The sequence below is a fragment of the Artibeus jamaicensis genome, unplaced genomic scaffold, assembly GCF_021234435.1.
Source record: "Artibeus jamaicensis isolate MK-2021 breed Jamaican fruit bat unplaced genomic scaffold, CSHL_Jam_final contig_1127, whole genome shotgun sequence".
NCBI classification, from domain to species: Eukaryota; Metazoa; Chordata; class Mammalia; order Chiroptera; family Phyllostomidae; genus Artibeus; species Artibeus jamaicensis.
In genome coordinates this window covers 3,988,878-4,014,108 of record NW_026521219.1, presented here as the reverse complement: position 1 = coordinate 4,014,108, position 25,231 = coordinate 3,988,878, and the positions used below count along the sequence as shown (strand labels likewise).

The 25,231-nt window shown below is 38.1% G+C and overlaps 1 protein-coding gene across 8 annotated transcripts in view; it reads right to left on the bottom strand.

Annotated features, from left to right (window-relative positions):
• MYO6 (myosin VI) overlaps positions 1-25,231 on the bottom strand; it is a 160,534-nt gene that overhangs the window by 98,827 nt on the left and 36,476 nt on the right. The window lies entirely within an intron of this gene.

The following is a 25,231-nucleotide window of genomic DNA, read 5'->3' as shown; positions in this document are numbered from 1 at the left end:
CTCTCTCTTGCTGCTTCTAGGATTCTCTCCTTCATTTTAATCTTGGCTAATGTAATGATGATGTCCCTTGGTGTGTTTCTTCTTGGATCCAACTTCTTTGGGATTCTCTGAGCTTCTTGAATTTCCTGGAAGTCTGTTGCCTTTGCCAGATTGGGGAAATTCTCCTTAATTATTTGTTCAAATAAGTTTTCCACTGGTGGCTGTTCCTTTCCCCCTTCTGGTGCCCCTATAATTCGGATGTTGGAGCGTTTAAAGATGTCCTGGAGGTTCCTAAGCCTCTCCTCATTTTTTTGAATTCTTGTTTCTAAGGCTCCGCTCCTCATACTTAATGGGCACGAACAGACCAAAAATGGCTCAGGAAGATCTCAAAGCCCCAGAGCCCATAACTCTAAACGATGAAGAAATAGCAAAACTTTCAGATGCACAGTTCAAAACCCTGGTGATCAGGATGCTCACAGAACTGGTTGACTTTAGTCACAAAGTAGAGGAACATATGAAGGCTAAACTAATTGAAATGAAGGGAATTGCACAGGAAACCAATAGTGATGAAAAGGAAACTGGGACTCAAATCAAGGGAGTGAACCAGAAGGAAGGAAAAAATGAGAGACAATTTTTAAAGGGTAGAAGGTATTGTTGCATTATAATCTCTACCATTCTCTCATTAATGAGCCAGTAAAATTTAAAATATTCAATAAGGCTTTTATGTAGTTCATAACACTAATAATTTTTAACTCTATAACTTCAGTTGTGTGAATATATATGCACACATATATCACACAAAAACAGAAACTGAAGATGAACTGAATTTTCTTCTCACAGTTGATATAGTTCAATTTGGCTTATCAGACATACCCCAAGGGCAAAGTCAGCAGGCACCAGGGCCCTGTTAAAGCAAATCTTACTATGGAGGCTGCACTTTTATAAATATTTGTCCACTGTAATCACAGCCACTCCTCAAAACCAGTCAGCCTAAGTAAGGGTCAATCCCTCCCCCACTGATGTGCCAACAGCAATCAAGGATCAACTACATAAAAATGGTAGCATAGGTGAACACGACTTGCCTCCTCACAAAACCACATCAAAATTACAACTAAAATACAGAACAACCATCACTCAGAACCATATAAGTCAAGTTGAATAAAAGTGCAACAACCACAGAATTAAAGAAACCACATCTTTCCAGACCTGTACGAGGCCCAGAGATTCAGAACAAGCTGGTCACACATCCATGTGTGGTGGATAAAAATTTGAGAGGGATGTCTTGGGAGCAAGAAGTCCCAGCTCTACAAAGGCCCCCAAGCACAGGGTTCCAGTGCCAGAAAGAAAAGTCCCCACAACTTCTGGCTGCAAAAACCAGTGGAGATTGAGTCAGTGGAAAAAACTTCTGAAGTCCCAAGCAGTTCCTCTTAAAGAACCCCCCCCCCACAGACTTACTCAGGCTCATTCCCTCTGAGCTCCAACACTGGGGTAGCAGCTTGAAAGGCACCAGTGGCACATAGGTCGAAAATTAAGTGTGTGGCATCAAGATGAGAGCAAGGGGACAGTTTTTTCCCAGACAGAAATTTGAGCACAAGCCATTGTCCCTTTTCTGAACCCTCTCCCCACAGAATCACAAAGCCACAGAGCCAGCAGGCTGATGCCACATCTGAGACTCCATCAACCTGGCTAACACTGTTCTCCCCACCCCGGAGATCCCCAGAGACTCCATCCCACCCAATTTACAGGTACATCCAAGCTGCTTTTCCATATGAATGGTTGGTCTTGGCTCTTGCTTCACAACTTCCTAAATCCTCTCAAACAAGCAACAACTGGCCTCAGTGAGCCTCCAGCTCCTGTACCTCTGGGTAACTGTCCCCAGGCTCAGCACCAGTAGCAGCCAGCCTAGATTCACAGCCTGGCTTCGCCTGGGAATCTCCAAGTCCAGCACAAGTAGCAGCGATCTCAGAGTGCTTTATAGCTCAGACAGGGTGGCCCTGGGCAAAATACAGGTGGGGGCTGACCTTGGCCTGCCCTACCAAGGAAACCCCAGAGCCTGCGCACCCCGTGAGCAGCTACAGACCACGTCGGAGCACCTTTACTCTGCCCCCGCACAGCTGATCCTCCACGGAGGATGGAGGTTAGTGGTCAGTGGTCACAGCCAGTCCTTGCAGCTTACTGGCCTAAGTAAATCCCTCTCATTGACCTGCCAACCGCAATCAAGACTGAAATACAAAAGAGTGTACTCAGCCCTCATGGAGGGTGTACCTTGAGTACCCACCCAGCTTGGGTGATAGGGGAGACCATGCCACCAGACTGTACAGGACACCTACTATATTACACCACACTACCAAGACAGGGAGTCATAGCAGTTCTACCTAATATATAAAAACAAAGGTAGGGAGGCTGCCAAAATGAGGAGACAAAGAAACATGGCCCAAATGAAAGAACAGATCAAAACTTCAGAAAAAGAACTAAGCAAAAGGGAGATAAGCGATCTATCAGATACATAGTTCAAAATACTGGTTATAAGGATGCTCAAACTTAGTGAGGACCTCACACCATAAAAAAGATCCAGTCAGAAATGAAGAATTCTTTAATTGAAATAAAGAACAAATTTACAGGGAGACAACAGTAAAGTATATGAAGCCAAGAATTGAATCAATGACTAGGAATATAGGGATGCAAAAAATAAGCAATCAGAACAAGAAGAAAAAAGAATCCAAAAATAACAAGGACACAGGAAAAGCAGCCTCTGAAAAAACTTTAAGCATTCCAACATTCATATCATAGGGGTTCCGGAAGGAGAAAAGAAAGAGGAAAGCATTGGAAATTGACTTGAAGAAATAATGAAAGAAAAATTCCTTAATTTGGTAAAGGAAAAATACATGCAAGTCCAGGAAGCACTAGTCCCAAACAAAATGGATGCAAAGAGGCCCACTCTAAGCCACATCAATTAAAATGCAAGATTAAAGATAGAGAGATAATCTTAAAAGCAGCAAGAGAAAAGCATTAGTTACTTACAGGGGCTCCCATAAGACTGTTAGCTGATTTCTCTAAAGAAACTTTGCAGGCTAGAAGGGACTGGCAAGACATATTCAAAATCATGAAAAACCAGGACCTCCAGACAAGATTGCTCTACTCAGGAAAGCTATCATTTAGAATTGAAGGGCAGATATAGAGCTTCACAAAGAAATACTAAAGGAGTTCATCACCACCAAAGAATTTTTATATGAAACGTTAAAGGGGCTTAAGAAAAAGAAGATCTAAACTATGAACAATAAAATGCCAATAAATACATATTTCTCAAGAATGAATCTAACAAATGAAATAAGCAAACAAAAAGAAAAAAGACAGAATCATGGATACGTTGATTGTTGCCAGGTTGGAGAGGATGTGGGGGAATGGGTGAAGAGGTGAAGGGATTAAGAAGTACCAATAGGTAGAACACCCACGGGATGTAAAGTACAGAATAGGAAGTAGCGCAGCCAAAGAAGTTACACAGATGACCCACATACAGAGACAATGGTGGGGGGAATTGCCTGAGGGAGAGTGGGGTGCTAGGTAGAGGGGGACAAAGGGGGAAAATTGGGACAATTGTAACAGCATAATCAATAAAATATAATTTTTAAAAAATGATGAACTATAACAGGAGGGCACACACAACACACACAAGGGACCTGCCCTGGAGCACTGACACAAGTGACCAGGGAGACTGTGAGACTGTGCCACTGAGTCCCAAGGCCACCCTGCCAAAACCAGACACAGCAGATCCACCTCATACACAGGAAAGAACACAGCAAGTCAAACAAAATGAGGAGACAAATAAACATGACCAACTGAAATGACAGGACCACTGAAACTCCAGAAAAAGAACTAAATAATAGAGACAAGTAATCTACCACATGCAGAGTTCAGAACACTGATTATAAGGATGCTCAGTGAAACTCAGTGAACTAAGGACAAGAGTAGATGATCTCACTAAGAATTTTAATGAAGAAATAGGAAACATAAAAATGGAGATGGAAAACATAAAAAAGACAGTCAGAAATGAAGAATACCTGAAATGAAAAATATACATTAAAGGGACTCAACAGCAGAGCAGATGAAACAGATCGAATCAGTAATATGAAAGACAAGATGGCAGAAAACACCCAATCAGAATAGCAAAAAGAAAAAAAAAAAAGAGGAAAACTAGGATAGTTTAAGAAACTTCTGGGACAACATCAATTCACATTATGAAGGTGGCAGAAAAAAAAAAGAGCAATGAAGAAATTGAAAATCTATTTGAAAAAAATGACTGAAAATTTCCTTAACCTGGTGAAGGAAATAGACGTACAAGTCCAGGAATGCAAAGTCCCAAACAAAATAAGCACAAAGAGGCCCACATCAAGACACATCATAATTAAAATGGCAATGGTTAAAGACAAAGAATCTTAAAATCATCAAGAGAAAAGCAGTTAGTTAAATACAGGGGAATTCTCATAAGCCTGTCAGTTGATTTCTCAACAGAAACTCTGCAGGCCAGAAAAGACTGGCATGAAATATTCAAAGTGATGAAAAGCAAGAACCTACAACCAAAAATTACTCTACCCATCAAAGCTATCATTCAAGACAGATAAGGAGGTTCCCAGAGAAGAAAAAGCCAAAGGAGTTCATCACTACCAAACCGGTACTGCAAGAAGTTTTAAAGAGACGTCTTTTAGAAGAAAAATAAATAATATGAATAATCAAATGGTCATAACTACACATCTATCAATAATTGCTTTAAATGTAAATGGATTAAGTGCTCCAAACAAATGATATAGGGTGGCTGAATGGAGAAGAAAGCGCGATCCCACCATATGCTGCCTATAAGAGACTGACTTCAGATTGAAAGACACACAGAAACCAAAAGGGATGAATAAAGATATTTCATGAAAATGGAAACAAACATCAACAACAAAAAACACCGGGGGTAGCAATACTTATGTAAGACAAAATAGATTTTAAAACACAGGCTATAACAAGAGACAAAGAAGGTCATTTCAAAATGATAAAGGGATCAATCCAATAAGAAGATATAACTTTTGTAAACATTAGCACCTAATGTAGAACCACCTAAATATATAAAGCAAATCTTGACAAACATGAAGGGAGAGATGGACAGTAACACAATACTATGGGACTTTAACCCTCCACTGACATCAGTAAATAGATCGTGCAAGCAGAAAATCAACAAGGAAACAGGGGCCTTAAATGACACAATGGACCACATGAATGTGATTGATATTTGAACATTTCACACCAAAGTAGCAGAATATGCAAGGGGAGACCTCCTCAAACAAACTCATCATCTAAGGGCAGGTCCCTTGTAGTACAGGCTTCCTGTGCTAAGTAAGTTTTCTAGGAATTCATCTGTATCAGTATACCATCTGGTGTCGTTGTGAAAGGCTGCACTCTGCTTCAGTGAAATTGTTCTTAAAATTCTTTCAACACATTTGCCTATTTCATGATGGGTGATTTACAAGTACGTCTGCCCGCATGTGCTGAGTGTTCAGCAGTTTTAGATCAAAAACATCATGACCCCCCCCCATGACCCATGCTCCCTATTCAACCAATCTCACTCCAAAAGACTTGAGTTGTTTCCCTGGATAAAAAAAGTCCTCAAAGGGAAATGTTTTGGCCATGTGGAGGTGGTGAAACAAAAAGCGGCAGAAGCACTAAAAAAAATTGACGAGTTCAAAAACTGTTTTTTGAGCAGTGTAAAAAGACATCTTCATAGGTATACTACATCAAATGGAAAGTACTTGAAGGTGACTAAAGTTTAAGCATGTAAAATAAATATGTGATTTTTTAAATAAATAAATTCTGGTTTTGGGGGGTCCCCCCTTGTACATTCTTTTCAAGAGCATATGGAACATTTTCCAGAATAGACCACATGTTAGGCCACAAAAAAATCTCAATAAATGTAAAAAGTCATATAAAGCATGTTCTTCAATCTCAAGAGTATGAAACTAGAAATCAATTACAATAAGATAACTGAAAAATATACAAATACATGGAGGCTAAATAATATGCTACTAAACAATAAATGGGTTAACAATGAGATCAAGAAAGAAATCAAAAGATACCTTGAGACATATGAAAATTAAAATACAGCAACGAAAAATAATAGTAATAATCTATGGAACATAGCCAAAGCAGTTCTAACAAGGAAATTCATAGCAATGCAGGCCTACTTGAAGAAACAAGAAAAACCTCAATCTATCCTTACACCTAAATGAACCACAAAGAGAAGAACAATTCAGCTGGTCAAATAAGCAACAAAACCACATTCACAGACTATTCATTGTGTACCAGACATTGCACTAAAGTACTCTTACATGTTATATCATTTAATTTTTATAACTCTAAGAGATAGCCCCATTTTGACATTGAGGTTCAGTAGTTTAAGCAAGTTGCCCAAACAGAGACAACTGAGAAATGAATGTAGAGGCGAGATTAGAATCCTGTGTGACCCAAAGTCCAAACCTCTACTCACTGCACTACACAAGTACCCAATAAAGCTTCTTGTCTGCACCAGTGGCTTATACAATATGTATCACTAAATCTGGAAAAAGACTTGGTTGTATAAAACTATTTTGTCCTAATCTATTTTTAATAGCACAAGAAATAGACCTACTGTATTTTTCAGACTATAAGACACACCTAGGTTTTAGAGGACAGAGGAATATAGGAAAAAAATTTGAAGCAAAAAATGTGGCAAAATGTTTAATAACATAAATAACATATTTCACCAATATGTGAAATATATGTATACCATAAATGTTTACATTTGGTGTAAATGTTTACAATGTGGCATAAATGTGTATTTACACCATAAACGTAAACAGAACTCAACAGCAGCATTAACCACCATTACTCCTCCCAAAGTGGGGGGGTGGGGGGAGTGCATCTTATAGTCTGAAAAATACAGTAGTTCTTCGGGTAGTTTAAAAGTAAAGGCTTTCTGAAAACTTTCTCACTACTTCTTTCATAAACGTTAAAATGTTTATTTCTTGCTTCTAAAGTCTTAATTTGGACCTAAAGTCTTTAATGGCTCAATTTAAGTAAGTACAAAATAAAACTTCTTAGCTTAAGTGATCTCTATTCAAGGCAAACATGATAAGTGGAGTTAATTTTGCCTTCCAGTTAATACTACATTTAAATGACTTGGCTGAGAATCAGGGACAATCAAAAGGATTAAAGCTTTTCATTGAAATTTACTTTATTATTTTATAATAAAATATTATGTTGCTGTTTCTTAATTGACATATCAGTAAAAATATGTAATGATAATATTCAGATATTTTGCAAAATGAGAAACCTGAACTATCTTTCAAAATTCTTTTCCAATTTAATTTACTTTAATAACTTCCAACCCAACTCCACAACACACTTACAGATCATATCCACCAAACTATATGTAAAAATTCAGAATTTTCTCACTTTTTAAAAAATAAATATTCCTCAAGCTTTCACTACCACCACATCCACTTTCCAACCTGTATCTGTGCCCATATATTCTGCCTTCCCTTCTGTTACTAAGGCCAAATGAGTCTTACTCATATCTTAGACCAATCCCTTTGCTCACTCACCATATCCTATCCCCTCCACGCCATAAAAAGACAAGCTGCAGCAATATCTATCTCTTTCTCTCTCCCTCTTCCTCTCATCACCAAATGTTTCTATTCACTGTCTCTATTTCCTCTCTTCTCATCCTCTCTTGAACCCATTTCAATGAGACTTCTATCACCAGCCCTCAAGATCACCAATGACATCCCTCCACACTGCTAAATCACACAATCAATTCTCAATCCTCACCTTACTCAAATATGAAGCATCATTTGGCACAGTTGAGTACTCTCTCCTTGAAGCACTTACTTCAAGATGTCTCATTCTTCTGGTTTTCTTCCTATATTGCCCCAACGCCTTTATGGTTGCCTTGGGCTGGATCCTCATCTTTTCAACATTAGAAACTCTTGGGGATCAGTCTTTGGGCTTCTTCTCTATTTATTCTCATCTCATTCCCACGTCATCTAATCCTAAACTTTAAACATTACCCATATGCTAATAATGCCCAATTTTGTATCTCCAGCTTACAACTCTCCCCTGAGCTCCAGATATCTAGAGACTCACAGCCTACTCAACATCTCTTAGGAGACCAACAGCCATCTCACACTTACCATATCCTAACATGACCTCCTACTTCTTTCTCAAATCTATTCTCAAATCTATTCTCATGACAACTACCTCCTTACTCTTGCTCATACCAATAACTGTGGAGTTATCCTCAACTTTCCTTGTTTCTCTTACATTCTGTATCAAATCCTCCAGTAAATCCTGTTCATTCTGTCTTCATTTACATTCAGGATCTTCATGGATCTCACCAGTGCAACCAATTCCACACTCCCTCACAAAGGTCACTACAGCAGTTTCTGACCGGTGCCCTGCTTCCTACCTTGCCTACACAGTCAGTTCTCAGTAGAGAAGTCAATTTGACTCCTTTATAACTTATGTCATATCATGTTGCATTTCAACATTCTCCAAATGCTTAACATGTCATTCACATAAAAGCCCAACTCTTAAAGTGGCCCACCAGATCCTTCACAACTTATCCCCCACCCATCTACCCAAAACCAGCACACCCACACACCCTCCCCACTTGGTTTTTCTACAGCACTTAACATCTAACATACTTATATATTTTACTTATTTAGAATATGTGTCTTCAAGTCAGGGACTTTGTTTTATTTACTGCTATGAATCCAGAAGCCTAGAACAGAGGTTGGTACAAATAGATATTTATTGAATTGACCAAGTAATTTTATAGTCCTCCAACTATAAAATAGCTAGTGTTATTGTGATGAGATAAAAAAAACAAAAAGCTGAGAAACCTTAGTTAGCCCAGTCCAGCTTCATCACAGCAAATATCATCTTTCCTTGCCATGGCTGGTGGCTCAGTTGGTTGGAGCATCATACCGTACACTGTAAAGTTGTGAAATCAGTCTCCAGTCAGGGCACACACCTAGGCTGTGGGTTTGATTCCTGGTCAGGACACGTATGGGAGGCAGTCAACAGATATCTCTCTCTCACATGAATTATTTCTCTCTTTCAAATCAATAAAAATATCCTCTTTGAGGACTAAAAATAATAAAATTTAAAAAAACAAAGATAAACTTTCCATCAGACTTTGTTGTTGAAGATTGAGACCCACTTTTACCTGAAGGCCCTTGAGACGAGAACCTTAGTACTTAGCAGCACCCGGGCTCTGGTTCCTCTTCTTTTTGTTGGGCAACGTAACTCATGATACGTGTTTCTGAAAGGTATTGCTGACTCATTCACATTTATTCAGCCTCATACCAATTCTGAATTTTCTTCTGTTAAAGTAAGGGCTGATGTCAGATGTCTCATGTGACTCAACATAAAGCAAACAAGAATCCAAGAAAAAGAAGGCAAATGTTCAGTATTAGCTGGCATGCCCACTTCATGGGAAGTGGGAATATGAAGCATCACTTGACACAGATGAGCTCATTATTTACTGAGATGGGTCTCTAAGAGAACATTTTAATAACTAGAAAGGCTTTCAGGAAGCAAATTTTCAACAGGGCATAAATTTTGTTTTCAACTTTTAATTAAAGTCATAGAGTAAATATTATACTTCACTCCTCCAGACACCTGGAGTTTAAAAAAAGCAAGCAAATGTAATAGAGTCAACAAATATTTTTCACAAGATTAATCCTCAACTGAATATCCTAAGATTGATGGGTAGAACCATTAGAGTAAACTACATATTGTGTAATAACATTTCCAACTGCTGTGGGTAACAGTAATTTTACAAGCTTTAGAAGAACAAACTAAAAAATATTTATGGACTTCAGGAACAATTTTTCTTTCTCAATTACCAATCACCAATAGAACAAGCAAACGTCAGAACACTAACATGTTAGGGTCTCTGACAAATCCATTCTGAAATAGCTCTTCCAGAAAATACTGAATGATTCACTTAAATTCACCACTTCTCACTTTTATAACTGGAAAAACTACACTTACCTTGTGATTGTAAAGCATAAGAACTACTTGAAGTAGCAAGAGGATGATGAAACTCTTTTAAGTACTTTAAAAATATGTCTTTCAAACAACCAATGAAATGAAAAGACAAAAGCCACTGAACCGAAGAACACATTTACAAATCATCTAATAAAAGGTTAATGTCCAAAATTTATAGAGAACTTATAAAACTCAACACCAAAGGAAACAAACAATTCAATTTAAAAACAGGCAAAGGACCTGAATAGACACTTCTCCAAAGAGGACATACAGATGGCCATGAGGCATATGAAAAGATGCTCAACATCACTAATCATCAGAGAAATGCAAATAAAAAACACAATGACATATCACCTCACACCTGTCAGAATGTCTATCATCAAATAAATCAACAAACAAGTGCTGGTTAAGATGAGGAGAAAAGGGAACCCTCATGCACTGGTGGTGGGAATGTAGACTGGTGCACCACTATAAAGCAGTATGGAGTTACCTAAAAAAATTTAAAATGGAACTACTTTATGACCAGCAATTCCACTTTGGGAATATATCTAAAGAAGCCCAAAATGTTATTTCAAAAGAATATATGCACCCCTATGTTCATTACAGCACTATTTACAATAGCCAAGACCTGGAAGCAGCCCAAGTGCCCATTAGTAGATGAGTGGATAGAAAACCTGTGGTACATTTATAAAATGGAATGTTACTAGGCCACAAAAAAGGAAATCTTAACTTTTGAGACAGCATAGGTGGACCTGAAGAGTATTATGCTAAGTGAAATAAGCCAGAAAGAGAATGCCAAATGCTTTATGATTTCACTTATATGTGGAATCTAATGAACAAAATAGAAACAGACTCACAGATACAAACAAAAGATTGACAGACGACAGAAGGCAGAGAATGGGGGGGGTGAAATATGTGAAGGGATTAAGAAAAACAAAAAACGCACCTCACAGACAAAGACAACAGCATGACAATCACCAGAGAGAAAGGGGACTGGGAAAGGTAGGAGAGAGTAAAGGGGTGAGGGGTGGTAAATGGTGACAGAAGAAGATTTGACTCTGGGTGATGAACGTTCAATACAATATACAAATGATGTATTATAGAATTGTACACTTGAAACCTGTGTCATCCTATTAACCAATGTCACCCCAATAAATTCAGTGAAAATTAAAAACATACACGTTTTCCTACAAAATGTAATCTCTTCTGTATACAATGTCATACACCTATGGGAGCAATGTTTGGGAAGCGTGGAGTCTCAAGGGAACTGTGAGTCATGAAGTATTACAAACGTATTCTACAAATGTTTACTGAATTCCTATTATGTGTCAGGCAAAGCACCAAAAAGAAAAATAAGTATTTCTCATCTTAAACAAAAAACAAAAGCCCATTTTTTCTTACAAAATCACATATAGAAATAAGATCCTAAAAATTCCCCAAATTACAGTTATCTCCCACTGCCATTAAAGGAATTCAAACTAATTAGAGGTTGCTAAGATTTTGATACTTTAAACTGTACCATCATTAAACAAGGTGGGACACGATATGAATTTGGCTGCACTGAAAAATGCAAAGCATTTTTAATATAAAGTACAGAGAGCATTCCAGTCAACTACAGCTGTGTTAGAGCTATGTGTACTTCTGGATTTGTTCCAAAGAAACCTGAGTCTGTTTCCGCAGAGAATGAAAAATGTGAAAGACATCAGATAAGTTACTCCTGACTAAAAGTTTTCTGAGAGTAAAACTGTTTAAAATATTTTACAGATGTTTATAAAAAATAAACATCTTTTGATTGCTTGAATTTATGAATTCAATTTTTGTTTAGTAACCAATGTCAAGTTCCAGGTTTTCTTTGTTGTGTATTTAAACTTTCTCCACCACTCTATGTCAACTAGGTAAGCCTTCCAGAATAGTCTAAATACTTGAAAGGATTATCACAAGTATCCAAGAATAACATATTGGCATTTATTATGCATCTAATTTAAATACTTTGCAGAAGTTGTATATGAAAGCTTGCCATTTTAATAGCTGTATTTTTATGGAAATACCGATGAAGGATTTTTTTTTGCCTTTTTATTTCTGGCAGAGGTTAACAATACATTTTTATATATTCTGCTTATGTAGACTTTCCATTTGAACACTTAGATAACATATGGAGTATGGCTTCCTGGGGTTCTTGTTTTTAAGTTACTTTCAATGTGTAAATAAATGAAGGCCAGGGAGAAAAAGAAAATTTAGGCTGCTGTGTTGGGGCAAGAGAGATAAGCTGATGAGTGAGCTATAAAACTATAAGCTATAGTTGAGCGCAGGCCTGCAAAACAGAGTATCGCGGTTCGATTCCCAGTCAGGGCACATGCCTGGGTTGCAGGCCAGTTCCCAGCAGGAGACACATGAGCAGCAACCATACATTGATGTTTCTCTCCCTCTCTCCTTCCCCTCTAAAGATAAATAAATAAATATTAAAAATAATTCAAACTAATTATTTCAGGGGGGCGGGAAGAATAACTAAAGTGATAATATCCCAGGTACCCTAATGCCTGGGGGTGGAGGGCACTGGTCAGAAAACCAGTGCTGTGCAGTTCCTAAGCACTGTAAAGTGGGAAAGTTAGTCTACACCACCTTCTCTTTCTTCATCTTTTCCCCATCTGAAAACACTAACACAGGCCCCCCCAAAATCAGGCAAAAATCAAGACATGAGGGCTATCTTAATTACTTGAGATGAAGACTCAAACCCCAAGCTACACAAACTTCTTAGTAAGTAAACTGAGGGAGGGGCAAATCAAAGCAAATATATTCATGCTTTATAAATAAGTCTACAATTGCTTGCCTTATTAACTCCCTAGGGCTAATAATTTCTTTAAATATTAATCAGAAAATTTCAAACATTGATTATATTCACTGTGTTCACATTGTTTTTCCCAGGAGTAATCATCCTGGTCCTTCTCTCACCTACAAATATCTCTGTTCTCACCTTGCTGTGGTGTTCCTTCCACATTAAATAATAGACCAAAAGTGAGTAAGATACTCCTGTATGGGCACATCAAGACAGGATTACTCAGACTTCTGGTCAAAATGGCAACCTAGGTAAATGCAGTACTTGTACCCTCCCACAACTACATCAAAAGTACAACTAGCCTACAGAACAACCACCATTAAGAACTGTCTGAAAACCACCTGAGTAGGTGTCCTACGACTAGAGATTTAAAGAATCCACATCAAGACTGGTAGGAGGGTCAGAGATGCAGAATGGACCCACATCCCTGTATGATGGATAAAAATCAGTAGTGCTGCCTTGGCTGTTAGGGCTGCAAAGGCCACCACTGAGGAGCAAAGGTCCCAGCCCCACACCAGGCCCCTAAGCCCAGGGTTCCAGTGCCAGGGAGAGAAATCCTCATAACTTGTAGCTGTAAAAAAAACAGCAATAATTGAGGCTGAGTGAGAGGGAGGGCTTCTGTGACAGTTCCTCTTAGAGGGGCCAGCATACAGACATTCTGACTAACTCTTTCTGAGATCTGGCACTGGGACAGCAGCTTGAAAGGCACCAGGAACATGTGGGGAGGAACTGAAGTGTCTAGTATTGGGGTAAGGGCTCAGGGGAGCAGCTTTCTTCAAGAGAAGTGCAGGCAGAGGCTGTTGTTCCTTTTCTGAGCCCTCGCCCCACAGAGCTGGCAGGCAGCAACCATATCTGAGACTCCATTAGTCTTGACTCACACTGTTCACCCTGCCCTGGTGATTCTCTGATGCTCCACCCCACCCAACTTTCAGGCCCATCCAAGCTGTTTCCAGTGGCTTTTCCATATGAGTGATCTGTGTGGCTCCTGCATCACACTGTCCTAAAATCTCTAAAACAAGGAGCATCTTGCCTCAGTGTGCCCCATACCATTAAGTAACCCCAAGCCCAACACTAGCAGCAGCAGGCCTTGGTTCACACCTTGGGCCTCTCCTGGGCGCCTCCAAGCCCATCACAAGTAACAGGAAGCTGAAAATCTCTTTGCAGCTCAAGCCAGGTGGCCCTGGGTAGAACACGGGTGGTAGATGACCTTGGCTGCACCTCCTGGGAAGCCACAGAGCCAGCATACCATGTGGAAAGAATCAGACCATGTCGAAACACCACCTAACCACAGCAACACAAACATGGAATGGACTCAGTGAGCCCCATTAAAGTAAGCCCTGATCCATGGAGTTGATCCCTACACAGCTGATCCTCCAAGGTGGTCGCAGACAGTCCTTGCAGGGGATCAGCCTGTGGATAAATTCCTCTCACTAATGTGTCAATAGCAATCAACTACAACAGAAGGGTATACACAGCCCACATGAGGGAAGAGGGCAAGTGCACCTGGAGTGCCCAGCTCGGTGAACAGCCTTTAGCCTTACAGGATACCTGCTATCATTAGGTCACTCTACCAAGCCCGGAAGATGTAGGAGCTCTACCTAATAAATAGAAACAAACGCAGGGTAGTTGCCAAAATGAGGAGACAAAGAAATACATTCCAAATGAAAGAAGAGAATAAAACTACACAAAAATAACTAAACAAAACAGAGACAAGCAATCTACTAGATACAGAATTCAAAACACTGGTTATAAGTATGCTCAATGAACTTAGGGAAGAGTAGACAAACCGAGAACTTTAACAGCATAATAAAGGACATGGAAACCATAAAAAAGAACCATTCAGAATTGAAGGATACACTAACTAAAATGAAGAATAATTCAGAGGGAATCAACAGTACAGTGGGTGAAGTCAAGAATCAAATCAATGATTTGGAACATAAGGAAACAAAAAACAACATAACAAGAAAAAAAGAATCTAAAAAAAATGAGGATAGTATAAACAGCATCTGGGACAACTTCAAGCATTCCAACATTCACATCATAGGGGTGCCAGAAGGAAAAGAAAAAGAGCAAGAAATTGGAAATCTATTTTAAAAATAATGAAAGAAAACGTCTCTAATTTGGTGAAGGAAATAAACATGCGAGTCCAGGAAGCACAGAGAGGCCCAAACTAGACAGAGAGGCCCACTCCAAGGCACATCACAATTAGAATGCCAAAGGTTAAAGATAAAGAGAGACTCTTACAAGCAGCAAGAAAAAAGCATTAGTTACCTGCAGGGGAGCTCCCATAAGACTGCCAGCTGCTTTCTCAACAGAAACTTTGCAGGCAAGAAGGGATTGGCAAGAAATATTCAAAGTGAAGAAAAGCAAGAATCTACAACAAAGATTACCCAGCAAACCTATTATTCAGAATCAAAGGACATATAAAGTGTTTCCCTACAAGGAAAAGCTAAAGGTGATCATCACCACCAAAACAGTATTGCAGGGAATTTTTAAAGTTTTCTTTAGAAAGGAAAACATTATTAAAAATATGAACAATACAATGGCAGCAAATACATAACTATTAACAATTGAATCTAGAAAAACGAATTAACCCAAGCAGAACAAAAACAGACTCACAGATACAGAAGAAATTTTGATGGTTGCCAGATGAAAGGAGGGTTGGAGAGATGGGTAACAAAGGTGAAGGGACTAAGAAGTACAAATTGGTTGCTACAGAACAGTCATGTGGATATCAAGTACAGCATAGGGAATATGGTAAATAATAGTCTAACCACTATGTATGGTGTCAGATGGATACTAGATTTATCAGGATGATCACTTAGTAAATTATATAATGTCTAATCACTTGGGTGTACACCTGAAACTAATATGGTAGGTCAACCAAACTGAAAAATACAAAATGATTTAAATTTTTTTTAAAAGACAAGATTTCTCTATCTGCCTAAGAGAAGTCAACTGAGGGAGACTGACCACTTTAGAGACAGCAATTTAAGCTGGAATCCGAAGTTCCAATGATTTCAACAAACAGAGAATTAGGGAGGTTTATTCTAGACAAATGAAATAGTAAAAGCAGAAATTCATAAATGTGAAGCTGAAACTGAAGAGTACATTGAGGAGGAGAAGAAAAAAGAAGTTCCATGTAAGATGAAGCTGGAAAGGCAGATCATACCAAAGTACAAAGGGCCTTAACAGTAATTTTTTATTCTACCGGCAATGGAGAGCCCCCTGATTAGATATGCATATTACAAAAATCACTGCATTCTGACAGAAGAGACTCCAAGTAAGGATCCAAATGATGAGGGAAAAAGAGCCCCATAATAATTAGGGCAGTATCAGATAGAATGACAGAATAGGACAGATAGCAGCAAATAATTAGTGAATGTTATGAGCCAAGTTTAACAACTGTTTGTTTCAAACATAATTAAAAGAATAATTAACAGTATATGAAAATGAAATCTTTTATGTATAAATATTGTTATTTGGTCATTAGTTTCATGCTACTTTGTCCCACAAGTCCACTAACTAGTTAATTCAGTATGGCACTCATATTTTAAGGTTACTATTCAGCAACTGAATTTTTCTGACTGTTACAATCCGTTGTCTGGATCAAATCAAGTAAAGGATATTCATTGCTTGCCATCCAACTTAATATTTCACACATACATGTTGAATAAAGAAAATAAAGAAAATAGAGTAACATAAATTCTCAAAACATGGTTGAAAACACAGTTTCATCAGTGGGCAAAATTTAGGTAAGTTTTTTTTAGTAGATTTCAGTAAAAAGTAGATTTATAAGTAACTGAAACACTCAAACACTATATGGTGAGTTCTCTGAGTTGAAAACTCTGCCTGGACTTTTGATTTTCCACAGAAAGACTTGAAACAAACACAATTTGTGTTACTCTGATCTCTCATGAGAAGTGTCTTATGACCACAATCGTTTTGTCAAGGCACTTAGGAAATTAATGAAACAATGAACTTCCCACAAACAAAAATAACCACTCTAAAATGTAAAATTAGTGATTATATGATCCAAAGCTTCATACATCTTCCCACCTCATAAAGCAGTACATTGTGAAGGAATGCTATTTATATTTCTAAAAAGTGTCAGTTTTCCTAAACAGAGTTAAATAAAGTAACACACTTTTGTTTTTTAAGTAGATCTTACAATGAAAACCCTCTCCTCTACTGCACTTTGGGCATTTTGCCTTTATTCCCAACCACCAACAGAGCTATGAATGATTTCCTTTAAAGCTGCTGCTTTCATCCTACACCAAAATCTAATCTTGAGTTTTTACAGTATCAACTTTATTTATAATAAAAAGACTCTAGTTATTAAGGTCAACTGAATCCAAAAACTTTGTCAGAGCTGTTCCAGTACTCAGTTACTATTTTATAATCTCATACATATTTTGGACTTAATTACACTGTGATTATTCAACAATTAAAATTCAACTCAGCTACAATTTAGTCTCAATTCACATGAACTACCAACCGGAATAGAATCTGTTAGAACTACTGAGTAGTCTTCATGAAGGAAGAATTTCTTCAGACTCACAGTTTGAAACTGCTTTTTCCCTTGTTTAGTTTTTAATGTTAAGGTAATATTAAGTACATATAATCTCACAATTTCCATTCAATGCTGATAGTGTTTCATAAATATACACTCAAATTTTTAACTAAAGTAATAAAACAGAGGTTTTAAAGCCAAACACACCATTAAAAAAGGCTTAAATAACCAACAACAGGGTCCCCTTCCCTCCTCCCCCTTCTCCCCGCCCCTCCCCTCTCCTGGCCATGGTGGCTCTCGAGGCTTGCTGCCCAGCTGTGGCTCTGGGACTTCCCTCCATGCTCTGAGTATATACTGGAGTCCTTCATGCCCCCAAAATGTCTTCTACCTTCACACTTGAATGATTTATTGATTAAACATACACACATACAAAAGTGAATTCTAGGTTTAAAGTCATTTTTCTTCAGGATATTAAAGGCATAACAAATATGTTTACATCCAGAACAGCTCTGCCTTTCAGATTCCAATCATTTTATATTCTCTTTATCTCACACCTCTAAGATGAAAGCTTAAAGGACCCTGCCTCGTGGGTGCTCTCGACTTCCATGACGACATGGCTAAGTGTGCAGTGCTTGAAGTCAGTGTGCAACACACTCTGAGAGCTCATTCAGTCTACAGGCACAAGTTACATACCTAGCTGAGAAATGTTCCCATGTTATTTCTATATTTCTTTTTTAGATATTGTTTTTATTTATTTTTAGGGAGAGGGGGAGGAGGGAAAAGGAGAGGAAGAGAAACACCACTGTGTAAGAGATATAGCGATCAGCTGCCTCTCGCATACCCCCACCTTGGAACCTGGCCTGCAACCCAGGCATGTGCCCTGACTGGGAATCAAACCAGCGATCTTTCAGTTCACAGGTGGGCACTCAATACACTGAGTCACACCAACCAGGGCTATTTTATTATTTCTTTAAAAATGTCTTCCCCTGTTTTTGTTCTCTCTTTCTAAAAGTTCCATAATTTGATGTTGTACCTCTATGAGACTGCTACTTTTGTTTTCTCTTTTCTATTAACTATTTCTTCACCTCTTTATTCTGCCTTCTTGGAAATGTCCCCACCTGACTTTCAAATCCTTCTATTGATATTTTTTATTCCTATCATTGCATTTTTTAATCTCCCTTTATTGTCTTTGCTCCTTTCTTGTTGCTTTTTTTCTACTTTATTTCTTATATTTTGTGGAAAGGCTCTCCTCAACACATCTCGTTTGCTATCTTCATTTAGAAGGCACTAAAATGCTGACTAGATGCTCTGTTTAAGTAAATCAAGACTATCACCTGGTAAACTTCATCCAGAAGTAGTTGGCGTATAGTAAACTCTTTGGTGGGGATGTTCCCACCGTTAGCCTCAGTTCATCTTCCTCTAGTCTTCCAGCGACCAAGGCTTCTAAGTCTCTGGCAAGACAGTTAAGGAATGGGAGGCCTAACCTTTTCACACATGGCCTTCAACCAACCCCACTATCTTGCCCTGAGTCCTACCCTTACCTTCTGCAGTAACTGAAACTTCCAAACTGTTAGCCTCTTATCTCCTCTTATTGGTTTTCCGTTTGCAAAAACTTAGAATACAGAGTCCTCCACTTAATCAAGTCAGGTAATAACCCTCTGTACAAATTTGCTAAAATTTCTCATTTATTATGGCCTTCTTTTTCTAATCTCTTTGCCCTTGTAGATTTATGCCTTTCTGTTATTCCAGTGCTACCATTTTAATGAAGTATTATGAGAAATAGAACAGATAAATGTATGCAAAAAAAATTCATATTTAACATGAAAAAACATTTTTATAGAATAATTGACTGTTCATTATTTTCATCATTGCCCTGGGAATGTTTAATAAAGTTTATTAATCTGACAACTTCATACCATTTTAAATTTTAGTATTTGCTTTTTTAAAAGCCCCAACACTTTATTAATAGTTATTACTTTAGAGTTTTTAAACTTACTATTTAAGTTTTCCATAAAATACATTTCAGGTAAATGAATTATGTTCTTAGTGATTTGTATTCTAACTTTCCAATAAAATTGGAAATGTTTCCCTAAGGGGAAAAGGGTTTAACCACAGAGGATAATAAAATCATTTCAAAATCGTTTCAATTTTAAAATCATCATGAAAGATGTGTCATGTAAATGTTAACAAAAATATGCAAATTATATACACACAGTAAATAAGATGGCACAATAAGGAAAAATATAAGTACCCAAAGCTAGCAAAACCATTACTACTGTTCATCATTCTTCATTTACTGTATCCAATACATGATGACAATCCCACAAGAGACCTAAAACAATAGTATTTTTACTTCATTATTCTCAAACACATTCTAAATGCAGAGTCTGCAGCTGGATTAAAACACATGTAGAAAGAGCCAGGAAACTTCACAGAAGCGCTACCACTCCAAATAAGCTTGACAAAAAATGTTGTTGTTATTTTTTTTTGAATAATGACAAAAATGCATGTTGGGGATCTTAATCACTGTGACACAAATTCTCCTACTTTAACTTTGTAGGTAATACACAGTCCAACCTACCTTCTAGAAAAAAACCTTGTATCTTATTTTGTTAACAATATATTGATAATCCATTTATCATCCAGGACACCTCATTATATCAAAAGAGCAAAATCATTTAAAACGTGCTGAATCAGGTCAAGCCATGAAATAAATCCAGGTTAAGTTAAAACATAGAACCAAATAACAGGGGTACCAACTCTTCAAAACAGTATCAGAATTTGCCTGTTTTTACAAGATGAACAATCAGTGACCCATGTTGTTGTGTTCACTTCCAAATACAAAAACAAAGGCTGGGAAAAGTTAAGTGATTCATCCATAGCCACATAACACAGAGCACGAGGACAAGGCTCTCCTTTGTCCATCCATTTGCTTTCATTTAAACTGTGCCAACTCTTCTACTTTCTTTTAAAAATCTGTTTCTATCAGAGCCTGCTGTTAGAGATATCATGCCACAGGAAAACTCTGCATTTTAGCAAATATTACATAACATCCAATTTTTGTTCCCCCCCAAAAGATTCACGTATGCGCTGCAATATGTATTGCTCAAAGCCATTTGGTAATAGTGGTTAATGTTGCTCAAAAGAAATCTTTTAAAATACTCAACCCATATGCTTCTGCTTTACCAGTATTCAAACAGATCTTCATAAAAGATCAGAGAGGAATTAATTTTTTCATTCTTAAATCAGCTGAAAAAAATCACTCTCCTTGATGAAGTATTCTTTATTAATGGAACAAACTCAATGGAAATGGATTTTAGCAGAATCTTTGTTTTGTCAATAAATCCCACATTTTTTTAACCATTTACTATAAAGCACATCTTATCACATTTAAAGCATATGCTATTATAATTTTTTAACCCTGGCTGGTGTAAGCTCAGTGGATTGAGTACAAGCCTGCGAACCAAAACATCACGGTTAGATTCCCAGTCAGGGCACATGCCTGGGTTGCAGGCCAATTCCCAGCAGGGGCCAGTTTCCACCAGGGGATGCACCAGAAGCAACCATACATTGATATTTCTCTCCTTCCCTTCCCTTCTAAAGACAAATAAATAAAATTAAAAAAAATAAAGATTAAAAAAAAGCATATGCTATTACAATTTAAAATTTTTTCACATACTTAATCGAACTTCACAGCAATTACAACTGTATCCCAGCTGTATTAATTGGATCATTAACATTATACAAAGTTCATTAATTCTCTAAAACATGAAATCTCACCTAGAAAAAACCCACAACTGAGCCATACATCAAAATAAGAAATTTAACACTCCAAAATTTTTTAATTGCATCAATTCTTTTTTACAATTAAAAACACAGCTATTATGCTACTGCAGGGAAAAAATAAATCTAGTAATTAAAAATGTCCTATTAGGTTAAGAGGGGATTCATGGTGATAGAAAGAGACTTGCCTAAGAGTGGTAAACACACAATATAATATATAGATGTAGAATTGTATACCTGAAACTTACATAATTTTATCAGCTGACGTCACCCCAATAAATCCAATTGTAAAATGTTTTTTAAAATGCCCTGACAACTGCATAATTATACCTGTATTTAATTTATATTTACTATAACCACAAAAAATTGCTGAAACTTATACACCAATGATAAGCTCCTATACAATTAATGTGATCAAGTCTTCAATCTTGTAATCCAAAAACAAATACAAATTAAAATGAGATACCATTTTTACAGAAGAATTAGAAAAAATTATTATAATAACCAACACTAAAGAAGTACAGTGGAACTTATATCTCTAAGCATTGTTATGAAAAATGTAAACTGGTAACTACAGTTTTGAAAAGCAACATGGCTATATGTATATAACAAGAATCTTAAGAATGTTTAGAATTTTTGAGCTAGCATTCCTATTTCTAGGCATCTGTACTTAAGAAAATAGAGACTTCCAGCCAAGATGGAGGCGTAGGTATAAACACTGTGCCTCCTCCCACAACCAAGTTTAAAGACAACAAAGTTTTAATAACAAAAATGCAATTCAAGCCCTGGCTGGTGTATCTCAGTGGATTGAGCTCGGGCCTGCAAACCAAACAATTGCAGTTTGATTCCCAATCAGGGCACATGCCTGGGTTGCAGGCTAGTTCCCAGCAGGAGACACACGAGAGGCAACCACATATATATTTCTCTCTCTCTCTCCTTCCCTTCCCCTCTACATTTAAATAAATAAATATTTACTGAAAAAAAAAAAAGGCAACCAAAACACAGAAAATTGAACTGTACGGAAGTCCAACAACAATGAACCATTTGGCCAGACCAAATGGTAAAAGGCACGGAGTCAGCAGCTGATGGAGAGGGGTAGCGCAGGAAAAAGAGGCTGGACGGACCCAGGCATGCAGACAGTGGTTGGCAGATCCCAGGTGTGGGGTGGCAATGGGCGGACCCAGTGAGGGCACAAGGCAGCAGCTGGCTAACCGCGGTCACACATTCACACTCAGATAAACCAGATGAAGGAGTGAGTAGGGAGACAGACCACGCAGGCTAGGGCCCCAGTGATGGGAATTAAAGCCTAAAGCACCAATTGGAAAATCTTTCGGGCTTGAGGTGCTGGGAGAAGCTCCCAGGCTCACAGAGAGGACACCACAGGGTCCTGGAGGGTGGACAGGCCCACACACCCAGGAGCCAGCACCAGGGAGGCCAGGTTTGCTTGCTGGAAGCAGCAGAGGGGACCGAGAGCAGAACAAATGCCACTGCCCCTCTCTGACCCTGCCCCCACATACATCTTCACAACCCAGCAACTTGGGTTGCTCCGCCCTGGTGAACACCTAAGGCTCCACCACTCATGCATAGCAGGCACGAATAGACCAAAACATTATGGCTGAAACAGAACAGCTCAAAGCCCCAGAGCCAATACTTCCAAGCGACCAAGAGACAGCCAACCTATCAGATGCACAATTCAAAACACTGGTGATCAGGATGCTCAAAGAACTAGTTGATTTTAGTCACAAATTGGAGGAACAAATGAAGGCTAAACTAATTGAAATGAAGGGAAATGCAAAGGAAACCAATAGTGATGGAAGGGAAACTGGGACTCAAATCAAAGGAGTGGACCAGAAGGAAGAAACATTCAACCATAACAGAATGAAGAAACAAGAATTCAAAAAAAATGAAAAGAGGCTTAAGAACCTCCAGGACATCTTTAAAAGTTCCAACATTCGAATTATAGGGGTACCAGAAGGGGAAGAGGAAGAGCAACAAGTGGAAAACTTATTCGAACAAATAATAAAAGAGAACTTCCCCAATCTGGCAAAGGAAATAGACTTCCAAGAAGTCCAGGAAGCTCAGAGTCCCAAAGAAGTTGGACCCAAGCAGGAACACACCAAGGCACATCGCAATGACATTAGCCAAGATTAAAATGAAGGAGAGAATTCTAGAAGCAGCAAGAGATAAAGGGACAGTCATCTACAAAGGAGTTCCCATCAGACTGTCAGTGGATTTCTCAAAAGAGACCTTACAGGCAAGAAGGGGCTGGAAAGAAGTATTCCAAGTCATGAAATCCAAAGACCTACATCCAAGATTGATCTATCCAGCAAAGCTTTCATTTAGAGTGGAAGGACAGATAAAGTGCTTCTCAAATAAAATCAAATTCAAGGAGTTCATCATCACCAAGCCCTTATTATATGAAATGTAAAGGGACTTACCTAAGAAAAAGATAAAAAATATGAGCAGTGAAAGGACAGCAAACTCACAGTTATTAACAACCACATATAAAACAAAAGCAAACTGAAAGGACAGCTAGATCAGGAGCGGAAACATAGAAATGAAGATCACATGCAGGGTTAGCAACAGGGGAGTGGGAGGAGGAGAAGGTACAGAAAATAAGTAGCACAGACAGTAGGTAGAAAATAGACAGGGGGAGGGCAAGAATAGTGTGGGGAATGTAAAAGCTAAAGAACTTAAGACACATGGACATGAACTAAAGCGGGGGGGAATGTGGGAGGGATGTGCAGGGTAGAGGAGAATGAAGTGGAGAAATGGGACAACTGTAATAACATAATTAATAAAAGATATCTTTAAAAAAGACTGAGATAAAATAATTGTGTACCTTAGAATTGATGGTTATCCGAGTGTAATTTAGAGCCAATGGAACCTAGTAATGGATTGAAGAGCCTGGCAAAAATTTTAAAAGCATAAACATACTTTGAGACTTGTGACCTAAAACTAACCATCTACATAGCAAGTGAGTCTACATATCTCTCAGCACCTTCCCCCAGTTCATCAGTCATACGGACTTTTAGCATACAGAGTAACTCTATCATTGTTTTTAGTTAAAGTATAAACTGCATATGAAGGAATATCATATCAACATTAATTTTTTCATTTAACAACATGGCAAAAGCTTACTTCTTTATGTTACTACTTTCTTTAAGTTCCTTTCTCAGATCCAAACTCTCCATCCATTCTCAACTACTTCAAGTTCCCCCAAGTACTCCAAGCTGACCCGACCTCCACATCTTTGCTCAAATCGCTTCCTTTGCCAAAACCATTCCAGAACAAAGTTCTAGCATCGCCTTTTTTCTGAAGTCTCTCTTGCCTCAGCCCAATCTCTTCCCACACTCCTTCCAATCTTTGTTCCCACTTTGTGTCACATATGCTTTTCCAGCAAGAGCCTGAGAAAATTACTAATACTATTACTAATAATTATTAGTAATTATATAATTAGTAATTATAAACTGAGAATATTACTAAATATTACTAATATTCACGTATGCTCTTCTCACTAAACTGAAGAACCCCAATGGTGGGTATCACTGTGATTCACACATGCATTCTCCGTCCGAGGATATAACAAAACTCCCATAAATGTTGCATACACAGTAAAGTTTAGTGCGCACCACAAACTGCAGAACTAACTGTATCCTGGATACTCTGAAATATTCAAATAGGCACTGCAAACAAATTTTTAGCCTTACATGTTTATGCCACAAAATGAAAACATAGTTCAACTTTTCTTATATATTTAACTTATCCATTACTTTCTCAAAAGAAAATGATTGAGGAATTAACATGACACATCTTATACTGTCCTTGTGCAAAGAATTCGACAACTCATCTTAAAGGCAGGGTAACCAACCCTGGCTGGTGTAGCTCAGTGGATTGAGCACGAGCCTGCGAACCACACGATCACAGTTCGATTCCCAGTCAGGGCACATGCCTGGGTTGCAGGTCAATTCCCAGCAGGGGATGCAGGAGAAGCAACCATACATTGGTATTTCTCTCCTTTCCTTCTCTTCTAAAGACAAATAAATAAAATTTTT